The sequence below is a fragment of the Hemiscyllium ocellatum genome, chromosome 39 (genome assembly GCF_020745735.1).
Source record: "Hemiscyllium ocellatum isolate sHemOce1 chromosome 39, sHemOce1.pat.X.cur, whole genome shotgun sequence".
NCBI lineage: Eukaryota > Metazoa > Chordata > Chondrichthyes > Orectolobiformes > Hemiscylliidae > Hemiscyllium > Hemiscyllium ocellatum.
The window spans coordinates 39,569,988-39,589,155 of record NC_083439.1 but is presented as its reverse complement, the minus strand read 5'-3'; the positions used below and the strand labels follow the sequence as shown (position 1 = coordinate 39,589,155).

At 45.6% G+C, this 19,168-nt stretch overlaps 1 protein-coding gene across 1 annotated transcript in view; it reads right to left on the bottom strand.

Moving 5' to 3' along the window:
- lrrk1 (leucine-rich repeat kinase 1) overlaps positions 1-11,336 on the bottom strand; it is a 242,398-nt gene extending 231,062 nt beyond the window's left edge. The window contains exon 1 of the mRNA XM_060853361.1: positions 11,263-11,336. The gene's annotated coding sequence lies outside the window, so the exon portion shown is untranslated. The remainder of the gene's footprint in view (positions 1-11,262) is intronic.
- Positions 11,337-19,168: the final 7,832 nt, after the last annotated feature.

The window sequence follows — 19,168 nt, the reverse complement described above, 5'->3', positions numbered from 1 at the left end:
CTGTGAAATTCTTGAGCAGTATGATACAAGAAACGGGGAGGTATTGGAGATTTTGACAGATTCAAAAGTGGACAAATTTCCAGATCCAGATGAGTTGTATTCCAGATTGCTGTGGGAGACAAGGGAGGAATTAACAGAAGCTGTGACCCAAATTCTTTCATTCCTCTCTGGCCAGAGGGGAGGTGCAGATGACTAGAGCATACCTAATATGGCTCCACTTCACAAGAAAGGTGGGAGAAATTGACTAGGGAAGTATAGACCAGTGAGTCCCCCATCAGTGGTAGGGAAACAATTGGAGAAAGTAGCAAAGGAAAAAAATTAATTTCCATTTGATCAGTTATAGTCGAAGAAAAGTCATGCCAATCAAATTTAATTGAATTATTCAAAGTGGTTACTAATTGTGTTAGATTTCAATAAAGCTTTTGACAAAATCTCACATGGGAAACTAATAAAGTAGGTAAAAGTTCATGAGATCCAGGATAACTTGGAGCCAAAACTGGATTAGTGACAGAAGACAGGTGGTTGAAGCCAGTTTGTGTGACTGAAGGTCAGCTTCCAATGGTGTATCACAGGAATCCACGCCGGATTCCCTTATTGCTTGTGACATTTATAAATGATGTTGATGAGAATGTATGGGGTCAGTAAATAGGTTTGCAGATGACGTAGACTGGCCAGGTGGTTTACTGTGAAGAATGGTTTTAGATTACAGGAAGATATGGTCAGGTTGAAAGAAGAGAATCCCCACAACGTGGAAACAGACCTTTTGGCCCAACAAGCCCTCACTGACCCTTCGAAAAGTAATCCACCCAGACCTATTCCTCTACCCTTATTACTGTACAATTACCTGACTAACGTATCTAGCCTACATATCCCTGAACATTATGGCAATTAATCTAACCTGCACATCTCTGGATTGTGGGAGGAAACCGGAGCACCCGGACAAAACCCACACAGAAACTGGGAGAATGTACAAACTCCACACAGTCGCCCGGTCTGGAATCAAACCCAGCTCTGTGAGGCAGCAGTGCTAACCACTGAGCCACTGTGCCATCCCATTAAATCGGCAGATCAGTGGCAGAAGGAATTTAAGCCGGATTTGAAAATGAGAAGATGCAATTTAGAATTAGGAACAAGTCAAGAGAGTAACCAATGAATGGCAGGACATTAGGTAGCTCAGAGGAACAGACAGATCATGGGGTGATTGTCCACAGATCTTTGAATGTGGCAGGGCAGGTTAATAGGATAGTTGAAAAGGGCTATGGGAAGCTTACTTTTATCAGTTATATACAATCAGAGTCATACAGCACAGCAACAGACCCCCCCCAGTCCAACTCATTCGCACCCTCCAGACATCCCAATCTGACCTAGTCCCACTTGCCAGCATTGGGCACATGCCCCTCCTATCCATACACTCATCCATATTGTAATTTTATTCACCTCTACCACATTCTCTGACAGTTCATTACATCCATGCACCACGGAGTTAAAAAGTTATCCCTCAGGACCCTTTTTAATCTTTCTCTGTACCCTCAGACTCAATAGGCTAAATGGCCTCTTTTGTACTGTATGATTCTGTGCTATAAACCTGTGCCCTCTAGTTTTAGACACATCCACCCGAGGAAAAAGACTTTGGCTATTCACCCTATCCATCGAGACATAGATTATTTGAGCAGGGAGGCTGTGTTGGAATTGTACAAGAATTTGGTGAGGCCAAAGCTGGACTACTGTGTGCAGTTCTGGTCTCCACACTGTAGAAAGGATATGACTGCACTGGAGGAGGTGCAGTGGAGATTTACTAGGACGTTGCTTGGGATGAAACATTTCAGCTATGAATATAGGTTGGATAAACTCAGGTTGATTTTACTTGGAGCAGAGCAGTTTGAGGAAGGACCTGATATGAGGTGAATTAGATGAGGAGGAAAATGAGCAGGGTAAATAGAAAGCAGTCGAAGGGGACACATTTTTAACTTGAAAGGCAGGAAGTTTAGATGGAATTTGAGGAAACATCTTTTCACCCAGAAAATGGACAAAGTCTGGAATGCGCTGTGTGGAGAACAGTTGAGGTAGGCAACCTCACAACCTTTTAAAAAGTACTTGGCTGAGCACTGTCATAACATAGTGCAGGAAAGTAGGACTAGTGTTGGAAGTAATGTATTTTTGGCAGTACAGACTCAATCGGCTGAATGGCCTCTTTTGTACTGTATGATTCTGTGCTATATAATATAATTGTATCCCTAAAAGGCCTTTGATAACATATCGCATATAAAGCAACTTAATCAGTCAAGAATCCATGTGTTCGGGTTGTATATTAGCATGGACGGAGGATTAGCAAACGAAGAGATAGTTGGTAAAAAGGGGATGCATTTTCATGATGGCATTCTGTGACTACTGGAATGCCACAGGAATCAGTGCTCAGACCACAATTATTCACAATTCATTATTATTTGAATCAATAGATGAGGGTGACAAATGTCTATTATGGAACATAGAGTTAAAGTGTGGCGCTGGAAAAAGCACAGAACAGGCAACACCAGAGGAGCAGGAGAGTCAACGTTTCAGACATAAGCCCTTCATCAGGAATTTGCGGGGAGAAGGGAGCAGAGAGATAAATGGGGGGGGGGGGGGGGGGGGGGCAAGGTAGGTGGGATGGCGATACGTGGATGCAGATACGTGGTGATTGTGATAGGGTGGAGCAGATAGGTGGGAAGGAAGATGGACAGGTAGGTCAGGTCAAGAGGGCAGTGCCGGGATGGAGGGTTGGATCTGGGATGAGATTGGGGAGTAGGCAGATTTGGAAACTGATGAAGTCCATGTTGATGCCATGTGGTTGTAGGGTCCTGAGGCAGAAGATGACGTGTTCTTCCTCTAGTTGGCGGGTGGCTTTGATTTGGCAGTGGAGGATTTGCATGTCCTTAGGGGAGTGGGAGGGGGAAGTTGAAGTGGTTGACCACAGGGCAATGAGGCTGTTTGCTGGGTGCAGACCAAAGATGTTCCCTGAACCACTCCACAAGTTGACACTCGGTTTTCCCAACATAAAGGAGACCACATTGAGAGCAATGAATGCAGTAAATGAGGTGGGTCGATGTGCAAGAAAATCTCTGCTGGATTTGAAATTAACATTTAGAGCTTTGGACGGAGGTGAGAAGGGAGAAGTGAGCACAGGAATTTGCACCTTGTGCAGCGACAAGGGAAGGTGCCAGGTGTAGAGGGTGTGTTAGTGGGGAAGATGGAGCTGACAAGGGTGGGTTGGTGGGGAAGATGGACTTGATGAGGGATCGGAAGAGAATGATCTGTGTGGAATGCAGATAGGGGTGGGAATGGAAATATATTTTTGGTGGCACAGTCTGACTGCAGGTGGTAAAAGTGGAGGAGGATAATGCACTGTATTTGGACATTCATGCAGTAGAATGGGAGGACCAGGGGGTTTCTATCCTTGTTGCAGTTGGGAGTTGGGTTTCAAGGGCAGAAGCGTGGGAAATGGAGGAGATGCGATGGAGTGCATTGTTGATCACATGGGAGGAGAAATTGTAATCCTGGAAATAGGAGCACACCTGACAAGTACTGAAGTGGAATTGCTCCTCCTGGGAGCAGTAATGGCATAGGCAGAGGAATTGGGAATAAGGGATTGTGTTTTTACAGGAAGGGCATTGGGAGGCGTAGCCAAGCTAACTGCGAGAGTTGGTGGGTTTGAAATAGATGTCCGTGTTGTGTCGTTCGTCAGATACCGAGACGGCGAGGTCCAGGAAGGGGAAGGAGGTGTCAGAGATGGTGCATGTGAACTTGAGGTCAGGGTGGAAGGTGTTGGTGAAGTTGATGAACTGTTCAACCTTGAGGAGGCACCGACACAATCAACAATGTAGCGGAGGAAAAGGTGGTGGAGGGGGGGGGGGGCAGTTGGTGCCGGTTTAGCTATGAAGAGGGACTGTTCTATGTATCTTATGAAGTGGCAGGCATAGCTGGGGTCCATGCAGATGTCCATGGCTACCCCTCTTGTCTGTAGGAAGTGGAAGGATTCGAAGGAGAAGTTGTTGAGGGTGAGGACCAGTTCCACAAATTGCATGAGTGAGTATTGGAGGAGGAGGACTGGTTGGGTCAATGAGAAAGGAAAAAGTGGAGGGCTTTTAGGCCTTGGTCATGTGGGAGGGAGGTATATAGGGACTGGATGTCCATGGTGAAAGAGGTGTTGGGGACTGGGGAATCAAAAGTCATGGAGGAGGTGGAGGGTGTAGGAGATGTCCCAGATGTATGTGGGATCCAATGGGGTCGGAACTGAATCAAGATATGAGGAGAAGTTTGGTTGGGTAGGAGCAGGCAGAGACAATCAGTTGACTGGGGCAGTCAGGCTTGTGGGTTCTGGGTAAGAAGGAGTGTGGAATTGGGGAACTGAGGTTGGAGGCTGTAGATGGGAGATCCCCTGAAGTGAGGACATTGTGAATGGTTTTGGAGTTGATAGTTTGGTGATGAGAGGTGGGGTTGTGGTTGAGGGGGCGGTAGGAGATGTCAACAAGTTGGCATCTGGTTTTAGTGAGGTAGAGATTGGTGCACCATTACTACCACTGCACCTCACCCCCTTGTCAGCTGATTTGATGTTGGGTTGGAGCAGAGAGAGTGGAGGGCTGCGCACTGCGGGGGCGAGAAATCTGGTGGGTGAGGGGGGTAGACAGGTTGAGGCAATGTCATGATGGCAGTTGGAGATAAAGAGGCCAGGATGGGTGTCCAACAGGATGGAGTATGTTGGAGGCAGGAGAAGGGGCATTAACATTAACTTCCAGTTCCAAGTCTCCCCACACCTCCACCTCATCTAAGATCCAACCCTCCAACTCACACCACCTTCTTGACCTGACCTACCTGTTCATCTTCCTTCCCACCTGTCCGTTCTACCCTCCCTACCAACGTATCAGAATCATCCCTTACCTACATCCACCTATCACCATCCCACCTACCTTGCCCTCACTCTCACCCCCCTATTTATCTCTCAGCTCCCTTCCCCCTCCACATTCCTGATGACGGGCTTATGCCCAAGACATCAATTCTCCTGATCCTTGGATGCTGCTTGACCTGCTGTGCTTTTCCAGTGCCACACGTTTTGAGTCTGATTCTCCATCACTTTTTGCGAATTACTGAGAGATATAAACTGGCTAAATGAGTGGGAAAAAACTTGGCAAATGGAATATCTGAGAAAATGTGAAGTTATACACTTTGGGAAAGAATAGAGGAGCTGAATATTATCTAAATGGGGAAAGACTGCAGGGCACTGCAGCACAAAGGGACTTAGGAACCCTTTTGCAAAAAAGCATAAAATGTTAGTGTACAATTTAGCTGAAAATAGGGAAGGCCTTCGTTTCAAAGGAAATGGAATATAAGAAAAAGGGAAGTCCAGTTAAAACAATACCAAGCACTACCTACTTAGAATATTGTAAATAGTTTTGAACTTCTTGTGAGGAAAGTTATACACTGTATTGGCATTGGAGACAGTCCAGAGAAGGTTGGCTAGGTTGATTCTAGGAATGGAAGGATTTGAGTACCACAGTTTAGAAAAATGATATGTGGCATTATTAAAACAAAGGTTCTTAAGGGGACATACTGAGAGAATGTTTACCCTTTTTGGGTAAGTTTGGGACCAGAGAGCATTATCTCAGAATAAGGTATCAGCCATTTAACACATAGATGACGAAGAATTTGTTCTCAAAGGGTAGTATATCAGTGGAATTCTTTACCATACAGGGCTGTAGAGACTGGGTCATTAAGTATATTCAAGGCTGAAATTGGAAGATTTTTTAATCAATAAGGGAAACAAGGATTATGGGGATAAGGCAGGAAAGTGGAGTGGAGGATAATCCGATCAGCTACAATCTCATTGAATGGTGCAGCAGACTTGATTGGAATAGAAGTATGCCAATCAGCCTGCCTTAAGGTATAATGTGCAGAACTTCAAAATACACATTTCTTAAACAGAAATGCTTTCAATCAAACATTTAAAAAAGTACTGTAGGCAGCTGGAAATCTGATGCATAACAAAACTACAGACCTAAGACACTCATTATGTCAGACAACGTTTCTTTTCAATTTTCAGAAGAGACAATTTTGACCTCCATGTAACGATGGTCCCAAAACATCTAGCACCCACTCTCCATTCCCAAAAATGGAAAACCTGCTCTTTATCTCCTCCCTTTCCACCATCCAGGAATCCAAACACTTCTTTGATGTGAAATGGTGCTTTCTGTGTAGCTCCTTCAATTTAAAGTACTGTATTTGCACTGGGGTCAGCAGTCCCAGACTGAGTGACTATTTTGGTGAAACCCTCTGTAAGTGTGACCTCAAGCTATTAATCTGTCATTTCAATTCTCCATCCCACTCACAGGCTGGCCTCTCTACCTCTGTCTCCTACAGAAGTAAGTAAAGCTCAACGGAAACTCAAAGCACAGTGTCACATCTTTTGAGCAGGGGCCATGCAATCTTCCATTCTACAAATCCTATTATTCTGCACATCAAAATCAGGTATTATGTTTACTGTTACAATTTTCACCTCTAGACACAGCTTGTTTCTTCACCTGTTCTCTCCTTGAACAACCATCCCCTTTGACATTTAATTTCTTTTCCTTTTCCCCGTATCACAGACATTTCATGTCCTTTCTAAGTGCCTCTTAAGCCTGCCATTATACATGTTCCACTTTTAACAAAAGATCACCAACTTGAAACGTTAACTCCATTTTATTTTCCCCACTCTCTCTCCACAGATGCTGCCAAACTTGCAGAATATCTCCAGCGTTTTTCTCAGCAGGATCTGGATCCTGACATTTGGCACACGCTCCTCCTTGCCTCTGCCACTCTCGCTGTTCCAAAGGTTGTCTCTTCCCCTCTAACTTCTACACTCGTTTAAGTACTCAAGATCCCACCCACAGCCGTGATGCTACCTCCAGCTATCTTTCACAGATGTTGCTACCTCCAAATGTGCCCCCTCACCTGCACAGACACTACTGTCTTTATCTGGCTCCCCTTATCCTCAGATGTTGCTTCTCTAACTAAATGTTCATCTGCCCTGTAATCACGGTCTCTAACCAGTCCAGCAGCAGGTTACGAAAGACAGAAATAAAATGTAAAAAAAAGGAATAAAGTGAAAATAAAGACAAAATAAGGGAAGTGATATGGAGGAGTAATTTGTTCATGGAAGGAGCAGTTAGACAGAAATCAAGGAAAGATTGACAGGTAGAACGAGTTCTTTCAAATTCTGCCAGCAGATCATTACACCAAGTTCACATTCCCACAGGAATGTTTCAATCACTCATGGACAAGGTAAGTGTCATCCCTGTTCTCCCTGTGGTTGTTTACATTGTCTGGCTTTGATGAAAACTTGGATCACAGCTGAAGATACCATGTTCATGACAGAAATCTCAGTCTAAGCTTCCCACACCACCATGGCAAGGAGCTGTGATTCTTAAAGTCAGAGACATACAACACGGAAACAAGCTCTTTGGTCCACTAGTCCTTCCTGACCAGATATCCTAAACTGATCTTGTCCCATTTGCCAGCACTTGGCCCACATCCCTCTAAACCCTTCCTATTCACATACCCATCCAGATGCCTTTTATACATTATAATTTTACCAGCCTCCACTACTTCCTCTGGCAGCTCATTCCATACATGCACCACCCTCTGTGTGAAAAAGTTGCCCCTTGGATCTCTTTTAAATCTTTCCCCTCTCACCTTAAACCTATGCCCTCCGGTTTTGGACTCCCCTATCCTGGGGAAAAGACCTTGGCTATTTACCCAATCTATGCTCATGATTTTATAAATTTCTATATAGTTACTTCTCAGTCTCCAATCCTCCAGGGAAAATAGCCTCAGCCTATTCAGCTTTGCCCTATAGCTCAAACCCTCCAACCCTGGCAATGTCCTTAAATCTTTTCTGAACCCTTCCAAGTTTCACATCTTTCTTATAGCAGGGAGATCAGAACTGAATGCAGAGAGATAAATAGGAGGGTGGGGGTAGAGCTGGGGGGGAGAAGTAAGCTTGGAAGGCAATAGGTAGATGGAGGGAGGGGGTGATGGTGATAAGGCAGTGGTAAGGGTGAGTGGATGGGTAGGAAGAAAGATGGGCAGGTCAAGAGGGCTGTGCAGTGTTGGAGGGTTGGTTATGGGATGAGGTGGTGATGTGGGGGGGGGGGGGCAAGGGGAGAGGAAACTGATGAAATTGACATTGATGCAATGTGATTGGAGGGTGCCAAGGCAGAAGATGAGGTGTTCTACCTCCAGTATCTGGTAGCTTGGATTTGGCAGTGGAGGCAACCCAGGACTTGTATGTCCTTGACGGAGTGGGAAGGGGAGTTGAAGCCATCAGCCACAGGGCAGTGGGGTTGTTTGGTGCATGTGCCACAGAGATATTTCCTTTTCCTGATCTCCAGCATTTGCGGTCCTCACTTCTCCTATTTAAGAACAACCCCTATTTTAAAAAAATCAAACTTTTAATAGCATTTCCCTGTATCGTCTCATCTTCATTCACACAAGGTGACGGGGCACAGACGGGAGCAGATCTGAGATTGAACTAGTTCAGCAATTCATCATCAGATCTAGTTGGGCCCATCAATCCCTATCTAGCTGTTCACTCATTAATCAGCATAATTCTGGACACCAAAATTAATCCAACTCCTTTTCTGCATTACTATCTCCCCAACTTCATTTCTCCTTACTTCCACTGATGTTTTCTTTTTCCTGAGATCCTTAGAGACATCCTACCCTACCCCGAGGCATACAATTTCTTGCAGGTCAGCAGAGCAAATTAACTCTTTAATATCTCCCCACCCTCATCTCCAATAAGTCCAAGAGTTCAGCAACTTCCTTGTCACTAAGTTTAAGTCTATTATTCGCTGCTTTTAGTCACTCTACCTTTCTCCATCTTTACCTTGGTAGTGACTTCCAGCAATATAATTAATCTGACGTGTTTTATTTGTACGAGTGTTAAGGTCCACAGCTCCAGATGTGTTGGCAGCTTTGTGCACATGAACATTTTCAGAACTACAATTCTCTCAGTTCATAAAAACAATTGCCAGTTAAAAATATTGGACTTTAGTAACAATTCTGCTTCAACATCCAGCTCAGGCCAGAATATATCCAGCTCCTAGGCTTCACAACCAATAAGTTACTCTTGAAATATAGCCATTACTGCACTAAAAAGATATAGTCTCGCGATTCAGTCGAGTGTGTGGTGCTGGAAAAGCGCAGCAGATCTGGCAGCATCCGAGGAGCAGGAAAAATCGACGTTTCGGGCAAAAGCCTTTCATCACGAATGATGAAGGGCTTTTGCGCAAATCGTCAATTTTCATGCTCCCCGGATGCTGCCTGACCTGCTGTGGTTTTCTCCAGCATCTGCAGTCCTCAATTTCGCTTCTCTTGATTCAGTGCTGGTTTCAGGGAGTGAGAAGCCAGTCACGCAGGCATGTCCAATCAATGGTGATCTTGAGAGCAGGGGCCATTCACTCAGCCTCCAGACATTGCTGAGAGATGTAGATTACTGGATGCCAGTGAACAGGCTTGAACACTGTCCATTGTCTGATTCAGCTTATCCTATACTCTCAGCACATACACTGTTGTATTTAAGACAGACTTAGTTCTGGACAAATTTAAAAATCACATGGTGTTGCGTGATTTTTAACTTTGTCCAACCCAGTCCAGCACCAGCTCCTCCACATCTTAGTACTGGTAAAGAGATCAAGGGTTACAGGGAGAAGGCTGGACAATGGGGTTGAGAAACATATCAGACATGATGGACTGATGGAGCAGATCAATGGGGCTGAATGGCCTAATTCTGCTCCTATATCTTATGGTTAAACATGGGATTACTATCTGACCCCTAAATCATTATGAATAAAATTATAAAAAACAATTGAGTATTTACCAGCCCCATAAATTGCTTCTGCAACTCATCTATCAACATCCCAGACAAGAATTGGAGTACAGATCCTGCACCTCCACCCTCAGACCTCACCCCTCCAACCGTAACAAGGACTGAACGCTCCTGGTGTCACCTTCCACCCTTCCAACCTTCGCATAAACCAAATCATCCGCCAACATTTCCGCCACCTCCAAAAAGACCCCACCACCGGGGATATATTTCCCTCCCCCACCCCTTTCCGCCTTCTGCAAAGACCGTTACCTCCATGACTACCTAGTCAGGTCCATGCCCCTATACAACCCACTCTCCCATCCTGGCACCTTCCCCTGCCACCGCAGGAACTGCAAAACCTGCACCCACATCTCCTCCCTCACCTCTATGCATGGCCCTAAAGGAGCCTTTCACATCCATCAAAGTTTTACCCGCACATCCACTGATATCATTTATTGTATCTGTTGCTCCCGGTGTGGTCTCCTCTACATTGGGGAGACTGGACGCCTCCTAGCAGAGGGCTTGAGGGAACATCTCCGGGACACCCGCACTAATCAACCACACTGCCCTGTGGACCAACATTTCAACTCTCCCTCCCACTCTGCCGAGGACATGGAGGTCCTGGGCCCGTTCACCGCTGCTCCCTCACCAGCAGACACCTGGAGGAAGAACACCTCATCTTCCGCCTCGGAACACTTCAACCCCAGGGCATCAATGTTTATTTCAACAGTTTCCTCATTTCCACTTCCCCACCTCATCCTAGTTCCAAACTTCCAGCTCAGTACTGTCCCTATGACTTGTCTTATCCTAAGGAAGGGCTTTTGCCCGAAACGTCGATTTGACTGCTCCTCAGATGCTGCGTGAACTGCTGTGCTCTTCCAGCACCACTAATCCAGAATCTGGTTTCCAGCATCTGCAGTCATTGTTTTTACCTACCTGAATTTACACCACCCCTGGTCCGGTCTATATGTGACTCCAGACCCATAGCATTGTGCCTGACTCTGAACCTCCCTCTAGGCAATTAGGGATAGGAAATACATGCTGGTCCACCCAACGACGCCCACATTCCATGAATAAAAAAAATAAACATCTGCCATCAAAATCAAAATGAATTTCCTGGTAACTTATTAATCTGCTGGTTAACTTTAATTTACAGGTAGCACCTATTTGGCGAGTGCTGTAAAGATGTTTTGAAACGTTGACCACTGAGCAATCTTTCCCTAAACTTTAACTGCAGTGAAGTTTACAAGTTAGTCTGTGAGTCAGTGTGAGACAACCTGCTCCTGAGGCGAACTGGCTAAAACCGGGAGCTTTCCAGAGCGGAGCCTCGCCCGGGGCAAGCGCTGCCAAAGTCCCAACATTAAGCCCCGGTTCCCCCTTACCTGCTGTCCCGGGGAGAACCGGAGATAAAGCCACACCAAGAACCCATCAAGCGTCCACTTTCAGTTGAGTCGCACGTTCGCAATGAGGAAGTGAGAGAGAGGATGTGGGTGGAGATACAGCGAGTTCAGGACAATGCCCAGGGAGGAGTCAGCGAGACAGGCTCCGTCCCACCCCCGCCTTTGCCTTCCCCTAACTCTCTCCCGCGGCTTCTCCTTCCCCTCTCCCCAGGTTGTGTGCCCTACCTCCAGCCATCCCTTCCCTCCAATTTACCCCCTCACCCCTGAGCTTTACTCCTCCCTTACCCCTCACCCCACAAATTCCTCTAACTTCGCCCCAAGCTCTCTCTCCCCTCGACCTTCAGCCTTTATCTGTTTCGCTGCCTATATAGACTTACCTCCCGTCCACCATTCATTGACAGTGTCCACAATCTTCATCTCACCTTCACCCCTCTCATCATCCATCCTGAAATGGAATGAGTGCCCCTGGTGCTGCTATTCTCACCTGCAGCATTTGGCATTGGAACCTGTATATCTGACTGTACCCATGGCCACTCGCAGTAATGTCACCTCACATCAGCTTGAGAACAAAGTCCAAGGACAGGGCTTAAGGACAAACAGGATGCCAAGCTCTCTCAGGTGGGTTCGATGGGAATGTTGATGATATTAATCTCTTCAATTGACAACCATCAAAAACAAATATCATTTTTCCCTAAGGTCCCAATCAATTTCTTTGGACATACATATCTTTTTTTAAAAAAAATTTACCAGGAGACGACTTCCACTTAACTTTAAAGATTCACTTTTTCTTCAATATTTGTTTCCAGCCAGCAAAGTAAAGCTAGAACCTTGTCATAGTTAATTTCATACCTGTCTCCTCGGGTAGTCCATCAGGACTGAGGATGACAGCTCCTCCCAGTGTCACAACATGGATTCTGACCATTAGGACATGATCTTCCATTCTGGTGTTGGTGGTCCTGAGGTGTGTAAACAGTCCAGTGCTGACTTCACAAAGTCAATTGCCATGGATAGGCACCATTCACATCCACTCGGGAAAAAAAAGTAAGGAAAGATAACCTAAAGAGAGTCCAACATTTCCTTCTCTGCAGCTACCCACTTCGGGCATTACCAGTCCATGCCATGCCTCACCAGATACCTGCTCTGGGCTTCCCAGCCTATGCCATTCCCCTCCCTCCCCTCCCCTCCCCCCACCTCCCAAGGCCCCCTACTCCATGCAGAAGCAGGAGTCCTCCTCCAGGTTTCACAGGCTGGTCGACACTGTCGCCCCGTTACCTCTGAAGACACTGCCACCACTCTGGAGCCCATCGAACCTCCTGAAGAGTTCTCTTTATTCAGCAGGTTTGAGTGAAAACTAAATAAAACTGAGAAAAGAAGAATGGGAAAAAAGAAATAATGAAAGAAAAAGCAGATAAAGAGAACACTCCCAGGCACTGGAGTCTAGACGCAGCTACTTCTTTGCAGATGTTTCTCGTCCATGTTGGGCTGTCTTGGTCTAGACTGTCCACAAGTCGGTGCTGATATTACATTTTTTTGATCAGGCTTTGAGGATATCCTTGAAGCATTTCCTCATCCCTCCTGGGAACTGCTTGCTCAGAGTAGAGAGCTTGTTTCAGACATGCAGATGATATGGCCTGTCTAGTGCAGCTGATGCTTCAATGCTGGGACATTGGTCCGAGAGACGACAGTGGTATTGGAATGTCTAGCTAGTGGAGTTTGTTGACACATCACTGATGATAATTCTCAAAGAGGCTTGAGAAGTCAGCTTTACAATGTCCATGTCTCTGAAGCATACAGGAGTGCTGGTAATACTGCTATCCTGTTTTTGTTATTAAATACTCTGTTGCTTTGACAGTCAAAGGCGGTGCTGGCACATTGGAGGTGAAGTTGAACTTCATGATTGATATCTGCCTTCTTAATGTGAGGGAGATTATCCAGGTTTTCCAGTGGCTTGCTATGGGTCTTAATTGTTACTGGGTTCAGGTGGAGGGAGCTGGCAGGTGGAAGACCTTTCAGATGTTTCATCAGACCCATTCTCTCCGATGCCTCATTGAATATGTCACAGTGGTTTGGAGCTCAGCCCCTAAGTGTGGACACAGGTTGAGTATTCCAGCTTGATGATAGATGTCAGGTAGCCTTATTTCTGAACTCTTGTGACGTGGATTTAACAGTTTCCCGCTTGAGCTCTAGAACGTAGTAACCCTGCTCCACAGGGTCCGAGTGACTTAACTGGAAGCAGTCACAATCCACTCCACCAGACCACCGGACCACTCAAATGTAAGAAACCGGGAGAGGCATGCTGGCCTGCGGGAAGGACTGAGACTACGCAGTTTCGAGACTCCCTCTTCCTAGCTTCTCCAAGCAAATGTACAATCGCTGGAGAACAAGATGGAAGAACTCAGATCACAACTCTGCTTCCATCCCAATGCAATTCAATTCATTTAGCTTCACTCTGGTGGGAGCTTCACGTACCTGAGTTAGGGTGTTGTGGTGAGGAAGATGGAGCAGAGTGTTGGTGCAATGACATAGCTTTGCTTGGCCCCAGTCTGACTGATAAGGGTGAATTAAGACTCCCCAGACGAACTAATCCCCTCTGAGGTCCCATTGTCCAAGGCTTATGGCGTACTGGCTTTTATTGGTCAGGGAATTGAGTTCCGGAGTCCTGAGGTCATGTTGCAGTTGTATAAGACTCTGGTGCGGCCGCATCTGGAGTATTGTGTGCAGTTTTGGTCGCCATACTATAGGAAGGATGTGGAGGCACTAGAACGGGTGCAGAGGAGGTTTACCAGGATGTTGCCTGGTATGGTAGGAAGATCGTATGAGGAAGGCTGAGGCACTTGGGGGCTGTTCTCATTGGAGAAAAGAAGGTTTAGGGGTGACTTGATAGAGGTGTACAAGATGATTAGGGGTTTAGATAGGGTTGACCATGAGAACCTTTTTCCACGTATGGAGTCAGATATTACAAGGGGCATAGCTTTAAATTAAGGGGTGGTAGGTATAGGACTGATGTTAGGGGTAGATTCTTTACTCAGCGAGTCGTGAGTTCATGGAATGCCCTGCCAGTAACAGTGGTGGACTCTCCCTCTTTATGGGCATTTAAACGGGTATTGGATAGGTATATGGAGGATAGTGGGCTAGTGTAGGTTAGGTAGGCTTGGATCATCGCAACATCGAGGCCCGAAGGGCCTGTACTGCGCTGTATTTTTCTATGTTCTATGTTCTATGAAAATCAAGGTTACATCAGCAAGGTAGGCCCGATGGCACAAGATAGCACCTGAAGATCGGCAACTTCACCATTCTCATTAACAGTGGCAAGAGGGGACCATAGACACATTGCCGTGATGAACCAGTAGCGAGAGGTGTGGCTCTGTTGTTGGTGTGTCCAGTGCAGACAGTGGCAAGGTGGTAACGGAGGAGAATCGGTGAAAAATGTTGCTTGAAGAATGGTGACTTCAACATTGTTTGGGTCCAGTGTAGACAGCGGCAAAGCTGTAGAGGAGGGATGGCAGCACAGGCTTCATTGATGATGAGTGGCTCAGATATGATGGGATCTCTTTAAGCTGTATTTTTTTTTAATTTTTCCTAAATTTTATTCAAAATGGCTCTGGATCGTGGCAGCAGTGGAAAAGCTTTTCACTGTATTTATTGTTTTTCTCAGTAAAAAATACATGTAAAAATAAAATCATTCCTTCAAAAAACAAAGGACAAAGAACAACACAGCACAGGAACAAGCCCTCCAAGCCTGCACTGAAACATTTTGCCGTTCTATATTAAAACTGTCTTCACTTACAGGATCCGTATCCCAATATTCCCTTCCTATTCATGTATTCATCCAGGTGCTTCTTGAATCTGCTATCGTGTCTGCTTCTCTGGCAACACGTTCCAGACACTCGCCATCCTTTGAATGAAAAACGTGCCATGCAAATGTCTTTTAAACTTGCCCCCTTGCACTTTGAACCTTTGTTTCCTAGTCTCATAATTGACCACTTCACCCTGGGGAGAAAGCCTCTATCCATGTGATTCACAATCTTTTAAACTTGTATCAGGTCACCCCTCAACTCCTGCATTCCAGTGAAAACAAATCGCAGTCTATCCAGACTTTCTTCATAAAATCCTCCATACCAGGCATCATCTTGGTAAACCTTTTCTGTACCTTCTCCAAAAGCATCCACATTTTTCTGGTAGTATGGTGACCAGAACTCTAGTCTAATTCCAAGTGTGGTCTCACTAAAATGCTATAAAGCTGCAGCATAACTTGCCTATTCTTTTACTCAATGCCCCTTCCAATGAAAGCAAGCATGCCATAGGCCTTTTATACTATTTTATCTCCCTGCACTGCCACCACCATCTGTGGACCTACACACCCATATCAATATCCCTAAGGGTTCTGCCATTCATTGTATAATTTCCACTGCACTTGACCTTCCAAAATACATCACCTCACATTTTTCTCAATTAAACTCCATCTGCCATTTTTCTGCCCATCCCTTCAACTGATCCACATCCTGCTTTATCCTCTGACTATCTGCAACTCCACCAATCTTTGTATTGTCTGCAAACTCACTAATGAAACCAGCTACATTTTCCTTCAAATCATTTATTTAGATCACAAACAGCAAAGGTCTCAGGACTGATCACTGTGGAACACCACCAGTCGCAGCCCTCCATTCCGAAAAGTATCCTTCCACTGCTACTCCCTGTCTTCTGTGACTGATCCAGTTCTGTGTCCATCTTGCCAGCTTGATCTGATACCATGTGACTTCACCTTTTGTACCATTCTGCTATGTGGGGCCTTGTGAAAGGCTTTATAGACGTCCAGGCAGCCAACATCAACCATTTATTTCTTCATCAATTATCTTGATCAAGTTAATGAGGCATGACCTCCCACACACAAAGCTATGCTGTTTATTGTTAATAAGTCAATTTGCTTCCAAATGTAGATAGACCTTGTCCCTGAGAACCTATTCCAATAATTTCCATACCATTGAATTTATTGTCATGTGTACCGAGGTACAGTGAAAAGCTTTATCTTGCAGGCAATACAGGCAGATCACAGAGTTAAGTCGCATTGATAAGTAAATAATAGGTAAACAGCAGCAAAAACAAAAACACAGGTACAGGCCAAATGTTAAGAATTGTGAGTTCATTCAGTATTCTAACAACAGTAGGGTAGAAATTGTTTTTAAACTGGCTGGTCAGGCTTCTGTACCTTCTCCCGGTTGGTAGAGATTGTAGAAAAGCATTGCCAGCATGGGATGGATCTTTGAGAATGCTAGTGGCCTTTCCTTGACAGCGGGCCTGGTAGATGGATTCTATAGATGGGAAGTTGGCCTTTGTGATTGTCTGGGCCGAGTTCACCACTCTCTGTAACCGTCTCTGATCTTGAATGGTACAGTTGCCATACCAGGTAGTGATACATCCAGACAGAATGCTCTCGATGGCGCACCTACAAAAGTTGGCAAGGGTATTCGCCGTCATACCAAATTTCCTCAGCTGCCTGAGGAAGAAGAGACATTGTTGGGCCTTTATAACCAGTGCATCTACATGAAAAGTCCAAGAAAGCTTGTTGTAGGAGCTTGACACTCTCACTTGTTCCACGTCTGTGCTGTTAATGTGTAGGGGGGCATGAGTAACACCCTGCCAGAAGTCAATAATGAGTTCCTTAGTTTTGTCAGCATTGAAAGCTAGATTGTTCTCAGTACTCCATTTTTCCAGGTCTTCCAACTCCTATCTGTAGTCTGTTTCATCGCCATCTGAGATTCGACCGACTATGGTGGTGTCATCAGCAAACTTGTAAATAGCATTGGTCTGGTATTTGGCAATACAGCCATGGGTATACAATGAGTACATTAAGGGGCTGAGTACACATCCTTGGGGGCTCCAGTGTTGCGTGTTAGTGAGGATGATTGTGCCTGTGGGTCAGGAAACGGAGGATCCAGTTGTGGAGAGGGGGCCTAGTCCAAGATAAGTTTAGTAATCAGTCTCGAGGGGATAATAGTGTTGAAGGCAGAACTGTCGTCAATAAGTAGGATTCTTACGTGGCTGTGTCAAGACGTTCTAGGGAGGAGTGAAGGGTAAGTGGTATGGCATCTGACGTGGATCAGTTAGTCCGATAGGCGAATTGGAGTGGGTCAAGAGTGATGGGGAGGCTGGAGTTGATTAATGCCATGACCGATCTTTCAAAGCATTTCATGACCACCAAAGTTAGGGCCACTGGGCAGTAGTCATTGAGACATGCTGCATGAGCTTTATTCGGCACAGAAGTGATGTTGGCCCTTTTGAAACAGGCAGGGACAGTGGCCTGCTACAGGGAGAGATTGAAGATGTCCAACAAGACCTCTGCCGTAGATCTGCCCGTGCTCTGAGTGCATGGCCTGGTACTCCGTCTGGTCCCATTGCTTTCCTTGGATTCACACAAAGGAAAACTGATCTGACCTCTGATGCAGTGACTGTTGGGATGGGTTCGTCAGGACTTGTTAGAATAGGTGTTACCTCTCCGCTGAAATTCTGCTCAAAGCAAGCACAGAAGGCGTTGAGATGATCTGGGAGGGATGTGTCATCGCCTGCTATCTTGCACTGTCTCCTTTTAGAACCTGTGATGTCATTCGGTCCTTGCCATAGTTGCCGGGTGTCTGTTTGGGTCTCTAGTTTGGATCGGTATTGGCCCTTTGCTGTCTTAATGGCTCTGCGAAGGTCTTACTTGGATTCCTTATATTTGAGTGGGTCTGCTGATCTGAAGGTCTCACACCTGGTTTTTAGCAGGTTCTGTATGTCCTGATTCATCCAGGGTTTCCTGTTGGGGAACACCCGGATTGACTTCCTCGGTATACAGCCACCCACTTGCTGGTAAAGTCTGTGACGGTGGTGGCATACCCATTCCAGATACCTGTGGACTGTTTGAACACGGCCCAATCAGCTGATTCCAGACAGCACCAGAGTTGATCCTCTGCCTTCTCTGACCAGCACTGGACCTGTATCCATGAGGGGGTCTCCTGCTTGAGCTTTTGTCTGTAAACTGGGAGGAGAAACACAGCGTTGGGGTTGGAGTTCCTGAAATGAGGGTGAGTGACGGAGCAGTAGGCATCTTTCACAGTGGTGTAGCCGTGGTCTAAAATGTTCAGGCCCCTGGTGGGTCACGTATTGTCTGTCACTGCTCCAGCAATTTGTTCTCTTTCCTCCTTCAATATTCAGGGACAAATCCCATCAGGACCCTGGGACTGATCTACCTTAACATTTGTTAAGAGGCACAACACCTCTTCCTTTTTAATAGCAACTTGGTTTAGAATATAGAACATTTTAGAACATTATAGAACATAGAACATTACAGGGCAGTACAGGCCTTTTGGCCTCGATATTGTGCTGGCCTGTGGAACCAATCTGAAGCCTATCTAACCAACAGTATTCCATTTTTGTCCATATGTTTATCCAATGACCATTTAAATGTCCTTAAAGTTGACGAGTCTACTACTATTGCAGGCAGGGTATTCCATGCCCCTACTACTTTCAAATAAAGAAACTACCTCTGAAGTCTGTCCTATATCTCTCACCCCTCAATTTGAAGCTATGTCCCCTCATGCTCGCTATCACCATCCAAGGAAAAAGGCTCTCCCTGTCCACCCTATCAAACCCTCTGATTATCTTATATGTCTCAATATTCTTCTCTCTCACGAAAACAGCCTCAAGTCCCTCAGCCTTTCCTCATAAGACCTTCCCTCTATACCAGGCAATATTCTAGTAAATCTCCTCTGAACCCCTTCCAAAGCTTCCAAATGGAGCCTAACCAGAGCTTCATAAAGTCTCAGTAGCACAACGGTGCTTTTATATTCCAACCCTCTTGAGATAAATGACAACATTGCATTCGCTTTCTTAATCACGGACTCAACCTGCATGT